At 45.4% G+C, this 7043-nt stretch overlaps 1 pseudogene; it reads right to left on the bottom strand.

Annotated features, from left to right (window-relative positions):
* Positions 1–554: 554 nt before the first annotated feature.
* On the bottom strand, positions 555–3507 carry LOC138114841 (olfactory receptor 10A7-like; annotated as a pseudogene).
* Between the last annotated feature and the right edge of the window lie 3536 nt (positions 3508–7043).

Raw genomic sequence — 7043 nt, 5'->3', positions numbered from 1 at the left:
GGAACCACTCATCAGTGCATCTCTTCAGGTTTTGCTTGAATTCCTGATTCCCCAAGCTGTAGATAGTTGTGGCAGCTGGTGAGGGGTCAGTGGCTCTGACCGAGGAAGCTGTGACCGGTCCGGAGAGATGGTCCCAAAAGGAATCGCCTTCCTAAGGCCTGGTGTCTTCCCTCACCTGCTGGCAGGAGGGCCCATGCAGAAGCTGTCAGCTGTTTAGTGATTGTCAGCTCGTGATTTCAGCTCAGCTCTGCAGGGCAGCCTCCCAGGCAGCCAGACCAGGGAGAGAGGAGAGGCCCATGTAGCTGGTTCCGCACGAAGTAGCTTTACTGTTGGTCCGTACTCCAGGCGAAGGGGAGGCTTGGGACGTGCTCTCTCAGTTGCAGGGGCAGAGGGCTAGCTCTTATAGGGATACAGGGGGTGGGTGTCAGAGGGTAAAGGCCAAGGGGTTACAAAAGATCTGCATAGGGTCTCCCAGAGGATTCCGGGTCTGTCTTCTTCTCACCATAACTGCAAAGTTAGCTGCCTTCCCGGAGGGGGTCCTGCTGGGAGATTGCTCAATCTTCTTTTCTCAGCAGACATCCCTCCAGGGCAGTGGCTGGGCATACCCTACAGTAGATGATGGGGTTGAGCATTGGGGTGATAACTGTATAGGACAGGGAAACCATTTTCTTCATGTTGGATGAGAGGCTGGCCTTGGGTTGCCGGTGGATGATGCCAGCTGTGCTGTACAAAAGAGCCACCACCAGTGGGTGAGCTGCACATGTGGAAAAGGTTTGTCTCTGGCCCACAGCTGATGGTATCTGAAGAACAGCATGGATAATGTGAAGGTAAGAGATGGCTATCAGAGAAAAAGGAATCATCACTATTATGACAACAGCAATAACAATCAGTAGTTCAAACAAGGCTGTGTCTGCACACAGCAACGTTAACACAGGGAAAACACCACAAAAGAAATGATTGACCATGTTTCTCCCACAGAGGGGCAGAGAGAACAACCATGTGGTGAAGCACAAAGCCACAGGGGCACCAGACAGCCAAGACCCAAGGGTCATCCTGATGCAGCGATCCCTATTCATCATGGTGGTATATTGCAAAGGATGACATATTGCCACTTGCCTGTCATAAGCCATTGCACCCCAGAGGAAACACTCTCAAGTGAGAAAAAGGACAACACAGATGAGCTGCAACTCACAATGCACAAGCTCTGAAGGAAATAATTTTTTCTTCCACCAGCAGAATCATTAGCATCTTGGGGATAATGCTCAGCCTGTAGCAGATCTGTCAAGGCAAGGTTCACATGAGCATGTGTAGGACAGAGTCAGTGGTTGTGATCACAACAGTTAGAGAGTTCCCTATCAAGATGGCCACAAATGGGATGCAAATCAGTGTGAAGAGCTGGACCGGCATCTTGCCCTGAAAGGCAAACCCCAAAAGTGTAGATACAAAAATGCTACTAGCAAGGATTTTCTTGCTAGTTTCTAAGTCCATGAGAGACTTTTTTCTCTCACAGCAGAGTTATGTAAACAACCAAGCCACCTGCAACCTTGAAAAGTCTTGTTTACGGTACAGTAGAAAAATATTTTGACAATGGATGTTTTAGGATTTTAGCCAATCACCCCCAAGGGGTGGCTGATCCTTGTCCAATTAGACTATGAAGAAAAAAGTCTTTAGCGGGGGGGGATTCTGAGTGCAGGGGAGCTGGCCGAAGTCATGATATGAACACCGATACAATTTGAGCATCATGCTCCTTTATTGTTTACCTAGACTCACTTATATCTACTTTACAAAGATTCACGCCTTATTCCCACGGGACAGCCTCTAAGCAGCACGGGAACCGACCAGTGTATAACTTTTCCTAAGGTTGTTCAAGGCTGCCTGCTGCCAGGTGTCTTTCTGGCCTATCTGCAGTCTGAGGCCCCTGCAAGGGTACTTCTGCAGCAGCCCTGGGTTGCCCAGAGTCTCCTGGGGGATCATATGCCACTGTTCCACAAGGAATCCCTCTACACATCCCCCATTTTCTTTTTGGGCAACCTGGGCCTGGTCGATGATTTTTCGCAGCCCTGCTTTAAGGCAAGAAAAAATACACCCAAATACTATTAAACCCAATATAACTACAAATAGCAATCGGCAGCCTTCTACTACCAAGGTACGTAGCCATCCAGTGGTACCCAGACCCTTAAGCCAATCTCTAATAGGGTCACCTGTCTCCCGAAGGCTGTGTAGGCCCCTCTGGAGGTCAGAGAGGTGCTTGTGAATTGAGACAGAGTGGTCAGAAAGATTCATACAGCACATACCCTGGAAATCTTCACAGCCGTGGCTGTGGGCTAATAATAGAAAATCAATGGCTGCCCGATTTTGTAACATTGTATGTCTAACACTAGTAACATCTGCGCTTAGCTCGTCAAGCATCTGCGAAGTTATGTTTAGCTCATCCCTCGCCCAGCAAGCAAGTTTATGTAAAATTGTGTGAGCCCTGGCTGCTGAAGCACCAGGTAAAAACATAGATGCTAGCCAAATTAATTGCCTTCACTCGATCTAAATGGGCGGACAGCCAATCAAAGATGTCCGCCAATGCCCTTGTCTCAAGACAGTCAAAACAATTCCCCACTCTACCTCTGTGTCTGATGCTATACTCAAGAATTTACGCAACTCCCCTTCTTGGTTCCGCCTTTGATCACGGTCCGCACAAAGCAGGCATGTATACCACCCACTTTCTAACATTAGCTCCCAGAGCAGGAGCTGTGAAGGGGTTAACAACAATTGTGCAATGCTGATGCAATCATTAGGATACAGGACATCTGGCACTGGGTCAGTCCTCACCGTCGGGGCTGATGGAGGCGATGGCTGCACCTCCTCTCGGGGGAAGGGAGGGGCCATAGGCACTGTGCCCAGTTCTCCCGACAGGAACGTAGGAGTTCTGGTGGCTATCTTGACCAGTGGGGTCACAGGACGCCACGGTGCTGAAGGTGTAATTTCGCAAGCCTTAGACTCCAGTGCGTCCTGCCGTGTAGACAATTCAGCAAGCTTTTTGATTACTTCTTGCATCATCTCTCTGTGATTCTCCTCCTCTTGGGGCTGACCCCTGGCTGGCTCTGTTTCTGCAGGCGACAAAACCTTAGAAGCTGCTTTGCCATCGGATGATGATCCACTGCCCGGCAGAGGAGGGTGGCGCGCCGCGGCTTTTGGCTGAGAGCTCGGACCGCTCGTTTCTCCTCTGCTCACCTGCGTCCCGCCCCCTGGGTCCGGCGGCTCTGCTTCCACCTTTGCAGCCATTTCTCCCTCAGACTTTGGAGGGGTAACTTCCTTTCCTGCTGCGTCCAGCAACTCCTGCAGGGAACGCACGGGTGCTGCTGTTCCCTTAATCGGTCTGCCCATGACCAGCCTGAAGAATCACGCAATCCTGGACCCCGCCCTGGTCTCCGGCCGCCGCTCCGTAAGGCTCACGTCACCTTCCTTCCTGGAGCCGCTACCCCCTAAAGCCATGGCCACTGTCCTCTCTGCTTTCATGTCTGCGAGAGTGTTAGTCACTGCTCTCCAAGTTAATCCGAGAGCTTTAGCTTCTTTACCTTCTTTTCCACCCTCAATCGTGGACAGCCACAGTTTGTTCCCAACTTCCCACCACGCTTCGCTTGAAAACAAAAGCAGTGTATTTCAAAAATCCATGTTCCCAGGCCCACATAACGAGGGCATTAAGATCTCCGTCCTTTACAGTCTCGCCTCTCTTAGAGAGGATACTGACTAGGAGGTGAGTCCCAGCCTCATACTCCATAGCTTCTCACCTGCAGGGGCTCACTCGGCCACGCGAGCTACGGTCTCTGGCTTCACTCAGCTTTGAGACCTGGTCTCCAGCTTCACTCGGCTTTGAGACCTGGTCTCTGGCTTCAGTTGACTTTGAGACCACCCACTCTGTCTCCCCAGGCTCCACCACTGATACGATGATTCGGAGTCTTACCGCATTCAAGCGAACCTGCATTTACACGCAAAAATCACTCGGGTCCCTGCTCCAGGCGCCAGGTTTAGTGGGGGGGGCTTCCAAGTGCAGGGGAGCCGGCCGAAGTCATGATATGAACACCGATACAATTTGAGCATCATGCTCCTTTATTGTTTACCTACACTCACTTATATCTACTTTACAAAGATTCACGCCTTATTCCCACGGGACAGCCTCTAAGCAGCAGGGGAGCCGACCAGTGTATAACTTTCCCAAGGCTGTTCAAGGCTGCCTGCTGCCAGGTGTCTTTCTGGCCTATCTGCAGTCTGAGGTCCCTGCAAGGGTACTTCTGCAGCAGCCCTGGGTTGCCCAGAGTCTCCTGGGGGATCATATGCCACTGTTCCACAAGGAATCCCTCTACAAAATGTATAAAAGAGTTTGTAAAATAATTAAATAAATCAATCTTGCTGCACAATTCCTGCCTGCTGGATCTTCTCTCCTCCTCCTCCTTATGGCTGTGGGACACGGTGATATACCCTAGGGCCTAGGCCCCCAGTAATACAAAAGTAAGAAGTGAATAGTGTTGGTTTGGTTACCCGGCTTCATTTCCTCAACAGGTCTCATCCCAAAAGGGAAAAAAGCAGATGACACCACAAAAGGATTAGCAGCTGGGGACAGACTTGTGGACTAAAATGCAAAATGGGCAGCAAAATGGGGTTTAAAACACGTCATGAAACTTGGGCTGGATATGACAGTCACCTCTGTGAAAAAAATCTCAGCTGGAGAACCTGTTCAAGATCATCTTTAACAGTAACAGGCTGGGATTTGTCTTCCTGACATTAGGTGAACAGAAGACAGACATACAAATTTCAAATGACCATTCTGTGTTCATTTTATACAGAAAGAAATTGATGCCACCAAAGGGCAGCTCACCTTAGAGTGACAGAAGTATCTTTGATGAGACAGCAGAATTTCACTTTGGATGGGCTGGATTCCTCTCAGTTAACTTCAGCATCTAAATGTCTATAGACATCTAAGCGGGAGCCAGTGATCTTAGAATCACTTCATATTTAATGATGAGAAAGATACCATAAGACAGATGCAGAATTTCTTTCCTTCTAACATGGATGTTCAAAGATGCAAGGATCGGTGGTATAATTATTAATGAAGTGAGTATGCAATATGCAAATACTAGATTTTTGGATACCTAGAATTACCTGAAATTAATTTAATTTCTCGGGCCAGATGATATAGAGATCCTGTGGCTTTCTACCTGCTGGGTTGACTCTAGCAGAAGTGACCTACATACATTATTTCATTTTAACCCTGCAAAAGTAAAATCCAAACCTAAACAAGTTTAGGCTGCTAGAAGTGTTTGGTTGTTTGTTTTGTCAAATCATATAAAATCCATATTCTGAGTTTTTATATAAGATAAACTCCGGGAATAAAAAGATGCTCAGCATAGACACAGCTGCCCGCATAAAAGTGGTCACCAGCATCTACACCTTGCTGCCTTTTTCTGGGAATTTGCCATCTCATCAGATCTGCTAAGAGAATTATTTGTCTGGGAAACTTCCTGGACTGTTTTAGCCAAAATATATGGCTGATTTTTGAAAGATACAGAAATACAATAATAGAACCATAATTTTTTCTATATTTACACCATTGGGATTAAGATAATGTGGCCCACAAGACCTGGAGTTTAGTTTTACTCTAAGAGAACTAAGGATTAACATTTTCTTACAGGGTTCACATGTACGAGATAAAAATATATATATATGCAACAAAAGTTCCAAACAAATAATGAAAATAAATTGCTTGGACTCTCATGAAAATATCTGTATGTCCAGTGGGATTTGGCTTCTATCCAGATGAAGGAGAACTCTTGCTTCCTACACAGCAGCTATACTGCATCATTAATAATGATAAAACAGCTTGAGATTTTGGAATCTGGGTTTTCAGGATTTCTGAAAATGCCTTTTTCTTTTCCTTAACAATGACAAAATAGAAAATGAGGAGAAAGTATAGACACTGGGATTCATTTGTTCCACACATTTATCAGCAAAATAAGCAGCTAAAGTTGCCAAAGTTTTCTATAGACAATAGAAATAAGCAAGTGTAGTGTCAGTATAATTAAAGTTTTTCCATCATAAACACTGAAAATAACATACTGATGCCAGAGATGTTTCTGTTGCTTTTGGATGAGTGAGTAATTCAGATGTAAAAATCCATATTGCTGATGCTTCAAGGTGGAATAGATTTCTCTTGTAGAATCTAATAGCAGCTCCAGGCTCCAATTAGAAAAATAAACCATGGAAACACATGTGTGTTTTGGTTTTGCCTTAGGAACCAACTAAGAATGAGGAACGGAAAATTAAATATTACCTTATGTTACAAAAAGGGGTGGACTTTTGTCTCTGTCTTCAAGAGGAGAAATAATTGCTCCTCTTCAAGGAGCAATAATTCTAAAGGCAGAGAGGAAGAGAAATTATGAATAAAGAGAATGAAAGAAAAAACCCCAACTCCCTTCATTTTCCTCTCTAAGAGGAAGCATCTCTTCTCTCATTCCAAAGGCTCCATAGCAAACTGGTGGGGCTATTTGAATTTTCATATGCTCCCAGTAGGATCCGGTCTCCAGACAACAGCTTGTTGGTATGATGAAATCGTATGTTACTTAATCTTTTTTTTATCAACGGTTTTAGAACATACTAGCAGTCTAAGTGTAGGATAGGCAAAATTCCCTTATTCCTTATGCATGTTGAGTTGTAAGTGATATAATTGTTAAGAGTAATAATAGGATATTCTTTAATGCTTTTTCTTACAGCGTACTAATCTTAGCTAAATATGGCAAGAAATAGTATAAAAAATACTTGTCTTACAGACCTGGGGTTTTTTTCTTGCTTTTTTCCAATTTATTCTGGAAATGGAAAATTTCTTTTGGTAGATGTCTGCTTGTCTGCTGCTCATCTGAAGCACTTCCCATGATGGCATAGAAACTCAGTTTAAAACACGGGCGAAAAACTAAGTGACATGAATTCAAGACTGAAATATTCAACATTGAATCAACTCCAGCAAAGTCAAGCTTTGTATCCTGGAAAAACAAGTCAAACAA

Source organism: Aphelocoma coerulescens, chromosome 9, assembly GCF_041296385.1.
Source record: "Aphelocoma coerulescens isolate FSJ_1873_10779 chromosome 9, UR_Acoe_1.0, whole genome shotgun sequence".
In the NCBI taxonomy this organism is placed as follows: domain Eukaryota; kingdom Metazoa; phylum Chordata; class Aves; order Passeriformes; family Corvidae; genus Aphelocoma; species Aphelocoma coerulescens.
Note: the sequence above shows the minus strand (reverse complement) of the source record. Positions and strands in the feature narration are given on the sequence as shown.